Genomic DNA, 12,324 nt, shown 5'->3' on the forward strand with positions numbered 1-12,324 from the left:
GTCTAGTCTCACTGCCGCTAGATGTATCCTGTTCTTCCCTTACCCCAAGCCCCCTGAAGGAGCTGACATACTACCTCAGGAAGAAAGTTTAGCCCCACACACTGGTGAAAATCCAGACAGAAGGAAAAAAGGCCTTTGCTTGTGGCTTAATGAAGTACATTATCAGGGACAGGTGAGCAGACCTGGTACAACAGAGATCGTGAGAATGGGAACGGCAGGGCCAATCACTGGCCTTGTAAAGTTGATTTTCCTTTGACCAAAGTCAATGAAAGCACAAGAACATCCAGCATGTGCTGTGAAAGTTATTGCACTATTCCCTTTCTAACACAAAAAACACTCCTCCATCCTTGAGGGGAACATTACTTTCACTGCAAACACGCTGTGAACTTCTACAGCTCATTTTCACAGGCTGGCCCCCAGGCCAAGCCAAGGGAAGCACCTTTATAGCTGACACCCATGTACACCATCATGACTGCTAAGCTTGCACTGACCAAGAAGCCATGCAGACCCAAAGCATATGCAGGTGCCATCTCCAAAAGGGTGCAAGCAATGCAGGTGCCTGGGGAATCGATGCCAGTGAATAGGCAGCAATTCACAACACACCTCACCTTGATGGCAACCCCCTGGCACAGAAATAAAAACCCAAGCAGGTTCTCCTTTCACAGCATTCTGCAAATATTCCATATCCTTTCATATACAAAAAAAGTCAAAAGCTATTTATTCTCTCCTCCCTCGTGAATCACGAGATCAGAACTGGTGTGATGGCCTGGCCAAAGAGCCCCAGCCAGGCCCTGGAAATCTCTTCCTTCCTGGCTTTGCTCTTCTGAAGGAGAGCCTGGGCTGCTGCCAGTTCCAGGCCAGGATAATTTTAAACACATCCTCTCCAGCATTAGCATTTGTTAGATTCTTCCCAACACCTAGTCCAGGACACCAGCATGGCATGGCTTTCCTCCTGCACACAGCAGAGCAAAAGGGAACAAAGCCTGTGCACAAGATAGTCTCACCAAAGACAAGTCTAACAGCAAACTACAGCTGACAGCAGCCTTTACCCTCAAACAAGTATTTCAAGTCCTGCCAAATGTACATCTCTTGCTATCAGTCATCATCTTGCAGCCTAATCTCTGTTTGAAGCACAACTGTAAAAGCAAGCACAGGAAAGTATTCATTTGCTGTAACAATTGAGAACAGCTTGGATAGATCCACATGTAACCACTGAAGTTCTATGCAGGGCTGCCTTGAGAAGCTGACTGAACAGCAGCATGGGACTCCCAGCAGTAAAAAGCTGTGACAGCGATGCTGGAGTAAGAAGGCAAACAGAAAACAATCGCTGCCAGTCAGTTCCAGTCCTGCTCATTTTACACTTGTCACACACATGAGCATGCATTGAGGGCCAAGCCAGCTTTCCCTCCAAGAAGCATTATTCTGTTTTCTTCCTGCAACTAGCTGCTGCAGCAGTTGCAGATGAGAATCAGCACTGCAGCAGATGGAAACTCCTAAGACAACCGAGGGACCTGAAGGCATTCAGTACAACTTTGCACACGTAGCTCTGCTACCCTCCTTAGCATCACTGGCCAAAATCCAAGCAAACCAGAGCTGTTGAGAGTTAATCACCACAAGATACACAACCTGACTAATCCCTGCACTCCCACCAGCCATTCATGGTCTGTACCAGTGAGGGAGTGGGAAAGCTCCCTGCCAGTGTTTAGGAAGAAAATGCCTCTAGGATCCAATCCCGTGAGCATGGGAGCCATGAGAGCGCAGCACCCAAATCTGCTGCTTCCTAGGTAATGAGCTGGCTCACATGGTGTGAAGTGCACTTGGCACAGGTGCAGCCATCTCCAGGAATCCCCCCTCAACAGCACTAATTCAGAGGGAACACAGAGTGTTCAGGAAACTCTCCAATCCTACTGGAAATGTTTATCCAGCCAGCCAGTTCTCCTGTGACAGCCAGGATGCAGGAAGCCCTTACAAAGCTGCTAGGGGCAGGTTATAGGGAAAGGAATAGCATGTGCCAAGGTTGCCTCTTCAAGTTATTGTTCCTCTCACTGAGGATGGACACAAGTAACTAATTTCCTCTTCCATTTGGACTCCAAGGCAGCCCAGGATGCTGGAACATTTCCCCAGTAAGCTGGGCCCTGTAGTATTTTGCAGCCTTTCCAAGCTTCCCGTGGCAGCACAACAGTGTGTGCAGCTCATCGAGCAGACCTCACTCAACCATGGGGGAAACACCAGGGAAGTTTTTAAGCAGAACTAAGCATGAAGTTTCAACCATCACATACTTCAGAATCCAAAAACCACTGAAGCAAGTTTCACTGATGCAGCAACAGAGACCAGCATGCATCAAATACCATCAGACCATCCTACCAGAACAGGGCAAGCTGGACAGGTTTGGAGTGCAAAAGGTAGTGAAACAAGCTCTCAGACTGAATCTTATGGGGGGGAAAAAAAGAGCCAAAAGACTTTGGTCCCTTAACCTCTTTTCAGCTTCAGCTTGGACTAATTAAATTTTACATAGTTTCTCATTGGAAACAAAAGCAGTAAATATGGTGCTTCAAGCTGGTTCAAGAAATTAAAGCAAGTTGTTGTTACAATAAGAAATGAAGGAGGCCAACAACAGCCCCTGCCAAATATCCATGTCAAGCTGCAGAATTAAATCACCACTTGATGTGGCATTTCCTCCCAGTGACCAACCCTCTGAGAAGGCCATTACTCACCCCAACGTGGTATACTCCACCCCAGCAGCAAAACCAATAGGCAGTGAGCTGTTTGGAGACATTGACTCCACTTTGGAGTCACTGGACCATAGAAGCAATTTCCAACTGCCCCATTCCTCACCCTGGTGTATTGCTATCACATTGCCCACTGCAACACCACCAGGTGAACATGGAACATTGATAACACTGGGTGAACACAAATCCCTTTCTGTGGCATATACTGGTGTCACCAGCAACATCTTCAAATTAGGTCCTTAAAACCATTTTAAAGATTCATTAATTGCATTTAAAGTAAGGGGGCAGAGGAGAGAGAAACAGTGATTTCCTGTTTGTTCTCCTCAGGAGAAGCTTACAGAACCACACGCTGAATGGTGAGAAGTTTGTTACTCCAGGATACAGTTATTGTCAAGTCTAACAATCTGAAGGTGCTTCCTATTAATGTGGTAAGGACCACATCCTGGGCTGATAGAGTTGGAAGAAGTGGGGTGCCTCTGGCATAACTACTGCCCTGGAAACAGGAAGCAGCTTTAGGCTGTAGCGTAAACACTCATTATAGCACATTTTAAATGAGGTTACAGAAGGCTGGAGCAAACTTTCTTGCCAGTAACTTAACAAATGCTCCTGCAGCTGTCATCTTCCTCTCTTCTAAAGCTTGTAAGAGCCCTTCTACAAAATCACCATTATGTTTTTATTTACCTCATACTTCACAACCCGAGTGGGAAGAGCAGTTTGGACTCATTCCAGCACAAAGATGGATTCTCCACATCAACCTTGAAAGGTTTTGCAGCAGGGCAGAAAGCCCTTCTCATCTGCATTCCAAACTGGTTTAGCTTCCCAGTGCAATCAAGCACTAACATACCAGTTACATCACAGTAATGCCCCCAGGTCAGGGCTGGGCCATAGGCATGAGATGCTGCATAACCAGAACTGATCCCCAATCCAACAAAGCTACAATCAAGCATCCAGCTACAGGAGACTTGGGAGCATGGGAAAGCAATGAGACAACGCTCCCCAGCTGAGTGCAGTGTTCCCACACTTCCCACAATTTTTCAACAGGATGGGGGAAATTACAGGAAGTGTATCCTAGTAGTTTGTTCCTGCTATAAAAGCCTAGACAAGGCCCTCAAATCCTGCCACATGATCAGATCAGCCCTCACCCATAGCCCTCAGTCCCTGGCACTGCCATACAGTAGTTGTCATTGCAGTGACAACATTAAGGGCAAAAGCAAAACTTGCTGGTCCATAATGGAGAGCAGTGTCATCAGTAACCATCTGCAAATCTAAAATCCTGGCACATCATAGAATGCTTTAGGTTGGAAGGGGCCTTTAAAGGTCATCTAATCCAAACCCCACCCCTGCAGCGAGCAGGGACAACTTCAACTAGATCAGATTGCTCAGACCTTCATCCAACCTGGCCTTGAATACTTCCAGGTACAGGTAACCTGGCAACTTGTGCCAGTGATTCACCACCCTCACTGTATAAAATTTCTTCTGTGTAGTCTAAATCTCTTCTGAGTTTAAAACCATTGCCCCTTGTCAAGTTGCAATGAGGCCTTACTAAAAGATTGGCCCCAACTTTCTTATCGACCCTTTTAAGTCCTGAAAGGCCACAATAAGGTCTTCCCAGAGCCTTCTCTTCTCCAGACTGAACAATCCCAACTCAGCCTTTCTTCATAGAAGAGCTCCTGCCTTGTGATCATTGTGGCCTGCTCCAACAGGTCCATGTCCTTTTTGTGCTGAGGGCTCTAGAGCTGGATGCAGTACTCCGGGTGAGGTTTCACCAGAGCAGAGCAGAAGTATATGCACTGCTGCTCACATTACAGACTTAAAAGCACTGGTGTTTGCAAGGAAAGCAATGAAGCATGTTATTGCTTTTTAAACAAGCACCTTAGCTTTGTTTGGAAATTGAAAAGGATTCCTTGGCTTGTGTTCCAAAGTCTACATTTGGAGCAATACCTAGGGCAATGTGGTACAGTCACTGCAACTGTGACACAAGTGACCTGAGCAAAGAATGGCATCCCAGGACTTCTGTGGCCTAGCACTAAGAAGAAAACTGTCCCATGAAGGGGGAAATGAGATGAGCCCTGTTTATTATGCCTTGGCTTCCAACCTGCTCATATGTGCCTTTAGGATGCAATGCTGGCTGTCAGTACAGCCATGAGTCATCTGCCCATTAGCTCTAATTTACATCAATTCTAACAATACATTGCATGGTCTGAGCTCTCTAGTGCACAATTTGGCATGAGGATGGAATGGTTGGTCCTGCCAAGTTGAATTTGGGAAAAAAGAGAAGGTGTAAAAGCAAGAATTACTAGTTTCTGTTAATGGTAATGAATAATTCAAAATATTTATACTGAATGCAACCAATTCCTGGAGCTGACATTGTTCTAAATAATGTGTAAAGTGCTTTCAGAGCAGTATCTCTACACACAGTTAAGTATGAAGCAATGTGTGGCATTCTGCACAACACAGAAGCACCCAAGACAACTGTATTAGCTGTACATGAGCATGCTTCCTGCTCCTGCCCAAAAAGCTCTGTGAACCAACATTTTCATGTCACAGGGTAGAGCTTTAAGCCCCAAACTCTTGGATGAGATGCAGTTACTCTCTGTTACAATGCTGTACTCAACTCTGCAGAGCTGGACTTGGGAACATCTCCCAGAGCTTGAAGGTCTTCCAATAGCAGAAAGCTGGCAAAGCAGCTTCCATACTCCTCTCTCCAGCCTCCCTGCTGAGGCAGGGATAAAGCAGAGGGAAGAGAGGGCCAACTCCACAGCTTGCTTCATCACTGCTCATCCACAGCCCTCTCAGCAGGCCCTTGAGGCCACTGGCAGCCGGGACCAGCAGCAGCAGCCAGGCTGCTATAAATTACAGCAGGGGATCAGCCCAGTGACATGCTTTATTGCTCAGGATCAGGGAAGCACAGCAACTGCTTCTACCCTCTTCCCTGAGCTGCTCTGCCAGCTGCTGGGCCATGGTGAAAGATGAGATCTTCACGCAGTCGCTAAATGCCAGCAGCACAAGGCAACTCATGATTTACTCCAAGGCCCAAATGATAGAGGCATTTTTAAAGCCCAAGCTTCATGGGGGTTAGGTCAGTAGAGATATTTAAGAGCTCTTTAACTGCCATTCCAATGTCTAGAGAAAGTTAGATGAATAATCCAATGTTATCAGGAACTTTAAAAGTTCTTTTGGGTTGTTTCAAGCAGTGCAAAGCCAGGCTTTGAAAGGCAGAAGTGACTGACAGGCTGGCTTTGCAAAGAGAGGCATGTAGACAAAGCTTACTGAAAGGACTGTCAGCCTCCAACAAGACAAGCCATACAAGTACACCCAGTACTTGTGTTCTACGTGCCCAACCCTTAACATCCAGCAGATCACACTCAGTGCAGTGAGGAGACCTCCTGGGAGAGGTTAACTGCATTCATTCTCCTGGCACAGGCAAACAGAAACCCTCCTAACTCCTATAAGATAAATGAATCTCCACTGTACTTTATTTTAGCTAAAACATAAAACATCTTTCAGAAGACCCATGATGCACTTACTAGGTTCAATTCCTCCTGATTTCTTGCCCTCCAACACCACAGAAGTGGACTGCTGCTTTAAGTGGAGGGTTTGGGATCCATGAAACCATGACTCAGAAATTTGATTCATTTTAGGCTAAGTCACTCTGTCAGTTCAGACAAGGGACAGCTCACCCAAGAATGCTGTAGGAGATTGTCCCAGAATTCACTCTGTTGTCTTAGTTATCCGAATAGCTCCAGGGGCTGGTGAGATGCTGAGGCAGAAAAGAGCTGCCGAGCTTGGGCTAACTCGGTGCAGGTCCCCGACAGGAAGCGAGGCAGCAAGCAGCGTGTCCCAGCGCTCGCCGCGTTCCTGCCTGTCACACCGCCACCCTTATCACGGCGCCTGCGACTTCCCTTTATCTCAGCAAATTACGTCCAGCTTAAGCTTTTTGTTCTTCTGCCAACTTTGCCTTTGAGAGTTGTGTGCTCTCATTAATTCCTCCTCTTCACACGTGTTTACAAGCCTAACAATGGTTAAAGGCTCCCTTCAGCTGGTGCGGCTCAATGACAGATCCTGCCTGCCTTGGACTTCACCTCCCATCCATCACTGTGCCTCCAGCCCGGCATCGGTGCTCACAGAACTACCGCACATCAGTCACATTTGAGGAAGATATTTTAGATAAGGAACAGGTTTCCCTGAGAAACACTGCCCTGGAAGTGTTCACAGCCAGGTTAGATGAAGATTTGAGCAACTTGGTCTAGTGGAAGGTGTCCCTGCCCATGGCAGAGGGTTGAACTAGATGATCTTTAAAAGACCCTTCCAACCTCCACCATTCTATTCTCTGATTCTAGTGTATCCTAAAGCACTCCAGCTAAAACCAACTAAAAAACACACCAAACCAAACCAACTACCCCCCCCCCCCCCAGTCTTCAGAGAGATCAGTTCCTTCAGCCAGACAATACAGTGCTATGAACACTAGATCTAGCCCTATCTCCCAACACAGAAGCAATCTAATCACACCAACCCTCACAGCCCCACCTCTTCCTCCTACCAAAGAGGCTGCTGCTTCACATATTCACCTCAATGCATGCAGTAGCAGCTCATGGCAAGGAAGATTTGACAAGCAGCTAGGGTTTCTGACAAGCTTCAGCTCTTGCAGTCAGTGTAAGAGAAGCTATATCTCTAACCTCATACATCACTTGGAGTATCCCCTATTCAGTCAGAACTTCAGTTTTCCTTCTTGTATCCCCTACAAGGAAAGAACCATGCCCAGTGGGCTTTAAAAATCAAGTTTTCATACCACTGAACAGCAGCTAAAACTGCATCAAGATTTATTACACAAATTCATCTGTTCAGCCCTTGCGTTTCCTGATCCTACTTCCTAAGCGCTGCAGTGGGGACAAGGCACAAAGCTCCTTTAACAGCTGCTGTATGAAAAGCAACACAGACAGCAAGCTGTGGAGTCACAAGGTCTGCCTCCTACCCCTGGAGACCTAGGTATTTTTGGGAGGCCCTGCCTTAGTCACTGGTAACAGAGGAAAACAGTCAAGTTAACGTGGCCTTATTTCAAAGCCTCGTGTCAAATTATTTAACATGCAAGGAGGTGGCAATGCTTCATGTGGCAACACCAGTGACACATGCCACCATGCTGCAGTATCTCCTGCATGCTAAAACATGTTCCCAGTGTGCTCAGAAACTGGAATTTCCCTCAAACTACCACACGCAGATTGTCCCAGACAGAGCTTGTGATTCACATGTCTCCCTACCTTGACGTGGCAGGGTCTGTTGACACAATGGAGAGCTGAAAGTTCATCCCAAAAAACACAATCAACTTGGGTCAAATAAGGCCCAAAACTTTTGATGCAAGGCAGCTCAAAAAGTTGCTCCCAGAAGGCAGTAAGCAGCCCTGTTCTGTAGAAGCAGTAGGCATATCTATACAGACACAAGGTTCAAGGCATTCCCCTATGCAGCCAAGAGACATCCATATCTACAAAGCCACCCACAGCTCTCGCTCAGCAACGTTTGCAACATGGCACAGGAGGAGAAATTCCAGACAGCCAGGGCTCACAAGAGACTTGCCAGTTCAACTTCCTTCTCCAAAATCTAAAAGAGCACAGTTTTCAGCATGGCCAGTATAAAAAGCAGATCTTCTTCAATCCTCTAGCTAGTTCTATAAACTGGAGAGAGAAGTTCTAAAATCTGGTATCTGTACACTGGAAACAGTCCTCTTGGCACTCCCACTCGAACTTGGTGATGCTTTCCAGGCTGCTGTGAAATGATAGACTTCTCTCTGGCAATTCCCCCTTTGTTGTCTTAAACATGTGTGGGTTCTGTCTCACTTCTGGTTTTTGAAAGCATTAAGCTTTAGGTGTTAAAAGTTTTATAAGAGCCCTGCAGGAAAGGACATGGTTTGATCTAGAAAACATGCGAAAAACCAACCCCAAATTATGCTGCAGTCATGCAAAGTTTTTAAGCGTGTTTAATACATCACCACAAATTTAGCAAGTGACCTTTTCCTCATGCTGTAGCATAAGACATGAATGAAAAGACTGCAGAGGCCTGAATAAACATTTAAGGCATTTCCACACTTGCAGCCTTCAGGATCTACAAAGGCCAGAAAATCTGCTGCATTACAACATTCAAAGCCATCTTTTTGAAGTGGGTCATTCACTTGATGCCTCACAGCAGAAAGGATGAGCACCAGGGATTTAAACAGTTATTCTACTGCTGGAGATACATCACAAGAGCCTATACAGGCTGATCCAGCCCTAGTTATCAACACCAGTGACATAAGAAAGATGTCAGAGACAGAGTGGTTGTACATGCATGTGGGTGGCACCTGGTTTCTTCAAAGTCAAAAGCTAAGAGTCTGTTGCATTTTCACTTGATACAATTAGTGATGCAGACTGTGAAGGAAGATTATTCCCTCCTGGAAACATCACTTCCAAATAGTGCTGACAACTCAGGAATTGCTGGAAGCTGTATTAATTGAGTGAGCAACTCAGTCATGGATCACTGACCAAAACCTGTCATTGCTGTTGAACCTTTCAGAGATCACTCTGACCTCTGTCTCCTGCTCTTGGTGGTGTTTTTCCTGCTTCTCATCTCCATGTAACAAGGGGAGTGGGGGGGGAAAGCCAAACTAAAAACTCACCTCCCTTTTAATGTGGTGCATAGTAGTTGTACCAAAAGGTTGGTTTTTCCCTTGGACTAAACCAGTTACTTTGAGTATCAGGACACCCAGTGACAAAGTCCAGAGGCAGCAAATGGGTTTGGGGAGGAGGACAGGGGACAGACACTTGAATGCTACAGTCATGCAACAAGTGCTTGGCTTCAGGCACCACACTGTTAGTCCCTACACGGACCCTTGTAAGGCACAGAGCTCCTGAGGGCTGGGGCATTGACCATAGCCTGAGCCACTGCAGGCCCCAGCACTCTTGGGCTTTCAACAGCAGCAGAGCTGCAACTGCTGGGCTTTAGGCCTCAGAGCATGAATTGTTTTTACCCACTTTGAGGAAAACTCTCCACAGGAGCTATTTATTCTGGCTGGCTGTGGACCTGGGATTTACATCTGCTTCAGATTTTCTCTCTGCAGCCCCAGGGAAACTGCTTTTTTAAACAATGACTTTCTGGAAGATGCAGCAGAAGAAACCTCCACCAGGAAAAGATGCTGGTTCACCAAACCACCACAACACATCCCAATACCACTGCCAAGTACAAAGAGTGGGCATGTGGTGGTCGTTGTGCCCTTGGCACTGCACAGCAAGGTGCTTGTTTGGGGGACAAATCGCTCGGCACAGTCTAGAGAAGCAGCTTTTCTTCCTTCCCACTGAGACACCCAAGAGAAACATGTTCATTATTCTGGCTACAAATTAAAGCTTTAAAATTTGGATTACCAATTACCTCTAAAGGTCATTTCTGCCCATCCCATAATACAAGGGAGAAGAGACCAACAGGAACTTCTCTGAACATAAAGTTCCACTTCTGATGGCTGGGCAATAGCTAGATTTCAAATTACTAGTCTCCTGACTTAAAAAAATCAAGCTGAGAATTGGAGATCAAGGGTTCAACATCCCATTAGCCAACCCTCAATCCTCCCCTACCAAATTTCAGTTTCAAAACGTGCTCCCTAAAACAAGGTTACAGCACCATGGGCTGTGAACCTCTCCCACAGTACTGCTAAAGGAAAAGAGAGTCTTTCAGTCATCAAAATCATCAGAAGCATGCTGGAATCCAGTTTAACCACACCACCTGCCAGCATGGCTATCAATGCATTGATCAGCTACATGAAAATTAAGCTAGAATCCTGCAGGACAGCTGAGTTCTGCCCAAAATATAGCCATCAGCTCCTTCACCCTAAATCCAAAGCTGACTACTGCAGGAATGCTCCTGCAAAACCCCCTCCACAAGTATTGGGGATGTGTACCTGGGCTCACACCCAGGCATCCTTCTTGCAGAAACTTTCTCTCAATATAGGTGGAAGAGGCAGGCAAATTTGGATCCTGTGCCAAAGCCATCCTAAGGTGAAAAAGGAAAAAAGCTAGTATACCTGACAAAAACACAGCAAGAAATCTTGTTTCCAGGCTCTCTTCAAAGCAACATTCAAATAGCTACCACTGCACCCTGCTGCCCCACACTCAGAAAACCGATTTTGAGGAAGACACCAAAACACTCCAAAGCGTTCTGCATGGGCGCAAGCTGCTCCAGCTCTGCATATCAAATCTACTGCTGCACCTCTGACCCCTTAAGAAGTAGGGCAGCAAACAAATTAATAGCTGGATTGCTGCCATGCCAACATTTCAAGTGCATGCAACCCTAAACCACTTCCTAAGCTTTTTTGTTTCTACCGAACAGCCTGTGAGTATCCTATTTATTGGGCTGCAAGGGGAGAATCTGATTATATTTGAGCAGTGTATCATTTCACCTGGCCTAACTAAAATATTCAGTTACACAACAGCTAATCATGAACAGAAGATAAGCTCAGAGATAAAAATAGGGAGAAAGACAGAGAGACCTTGTAACAGTTAATCAGCATGATTCATTTGTCAGGCTGCCATAAAGAGCACCACCTGAAAGAGCCTTGAACTTCCCTCCTACAAGGCTTTTTAAGCTACGAAACCTCTTGCGCTGGTTTTGCTTTAGTTCTATTTGAGTCATTCATCAAGCTCCTGCTAATCTCCAAATACACAGAGGAATCAGAGTCCAAATGTGGAAGAGGTGCAACATACCCTGTGTGTCACCCAGACAAGATTAGCCCAGGAGCGACCCCTCGCAGCACGTCAGACTTGAGTGACTTCCATTAAAAAAACCAGCAGCATCTGATTCCTGCAAGACAGCTTCATCTGAAGGTTGCTGAGCCCGGCCCTCTGTCCTCAGCACACTGGCTGGTGCCCAGGTATTTAACTCACTTGACATGAGACAGATCAATGGGATTTCAAACTGTCATTGGGATCACCAGGTTACACAGAAAACCCCACCGGGGAAGGCAGCAGCTGGCACAGGAGAAACGGCCAGGGACAGGCACATGGCAAGGAAGGCAGAGAGCTGCCAACTGCCAGATACTGGAGGGAACAGTGATCTTGGAGGAAGACAGGAATCATTTGCCATCATTACCTTGGTATAGAAAATAAAACTGATTCTGTCTTCCTCTTTGTCCTTCCCATAAGGCCTCAGACTCCACTCCAAACAGCCTTTGTAAAACAAATGCAGAAAAACGTCACTTTGGACAACGTGGGAGACTGAAGCATTTGTTGTTGAACAATGGCACTTGTTTGAGTCTCAGCCTTGTTCTGGCTCTTAAATGGGAAAGAAAAGAAAAAAAAAAAAGTAGAAAAAAAAAATATATAATTTAAGCCTGCAGTAGATATATGGCATTCTGATCTCCTCCAGAGAACACTGCCAGGCTACCCTCCTGTCCAAAGCAGGGATTTACACTTGCAGGCGAAGCCAGCTCCCCAAACCTTAATTGGAAGTGGCATTAAGTTCAGGCAGGCTTAGGCAGAGTAAGGTTCAGCAGAGGCAGAATTTCATTAGGCCAGTCTTCCATGTGGTAACTTAATTTACCCATTTGAGATGATGCATAATTTAAAAGCATCGAGCAGCTCTA

At 46.1% G+C, this 12,324-nt stretch overlaps 1 protein-coding gene across 1 annotated transcript in view; it reads right to left on the reverse strand.

The window, feature by feature from the left end:
• Positions 1-12,324, reverse strand: part of OXSR1 (oxidative stress responsive kinase 1) — a 95,359-nt gene that overhangs the window by 34,686 nt on the left and 48,349 nt on the right. The window lies entirely within an intron of this gene.

Source organism: Dryobates pubescens, chromosome 21 (assembly GCF_014839835.1).
Source record: "Dryobates pubescens isolate bDryPub1 chromosome 21, bDryPub1.pri, whole genome shotgun sequence".
In the NCBI taxonomy this organism is placed as follows: Eukaryota; Metazoa; Chordata; class Aves; order Piciformes; family Picidae; genus Dryobates; species Dryobates pubescens.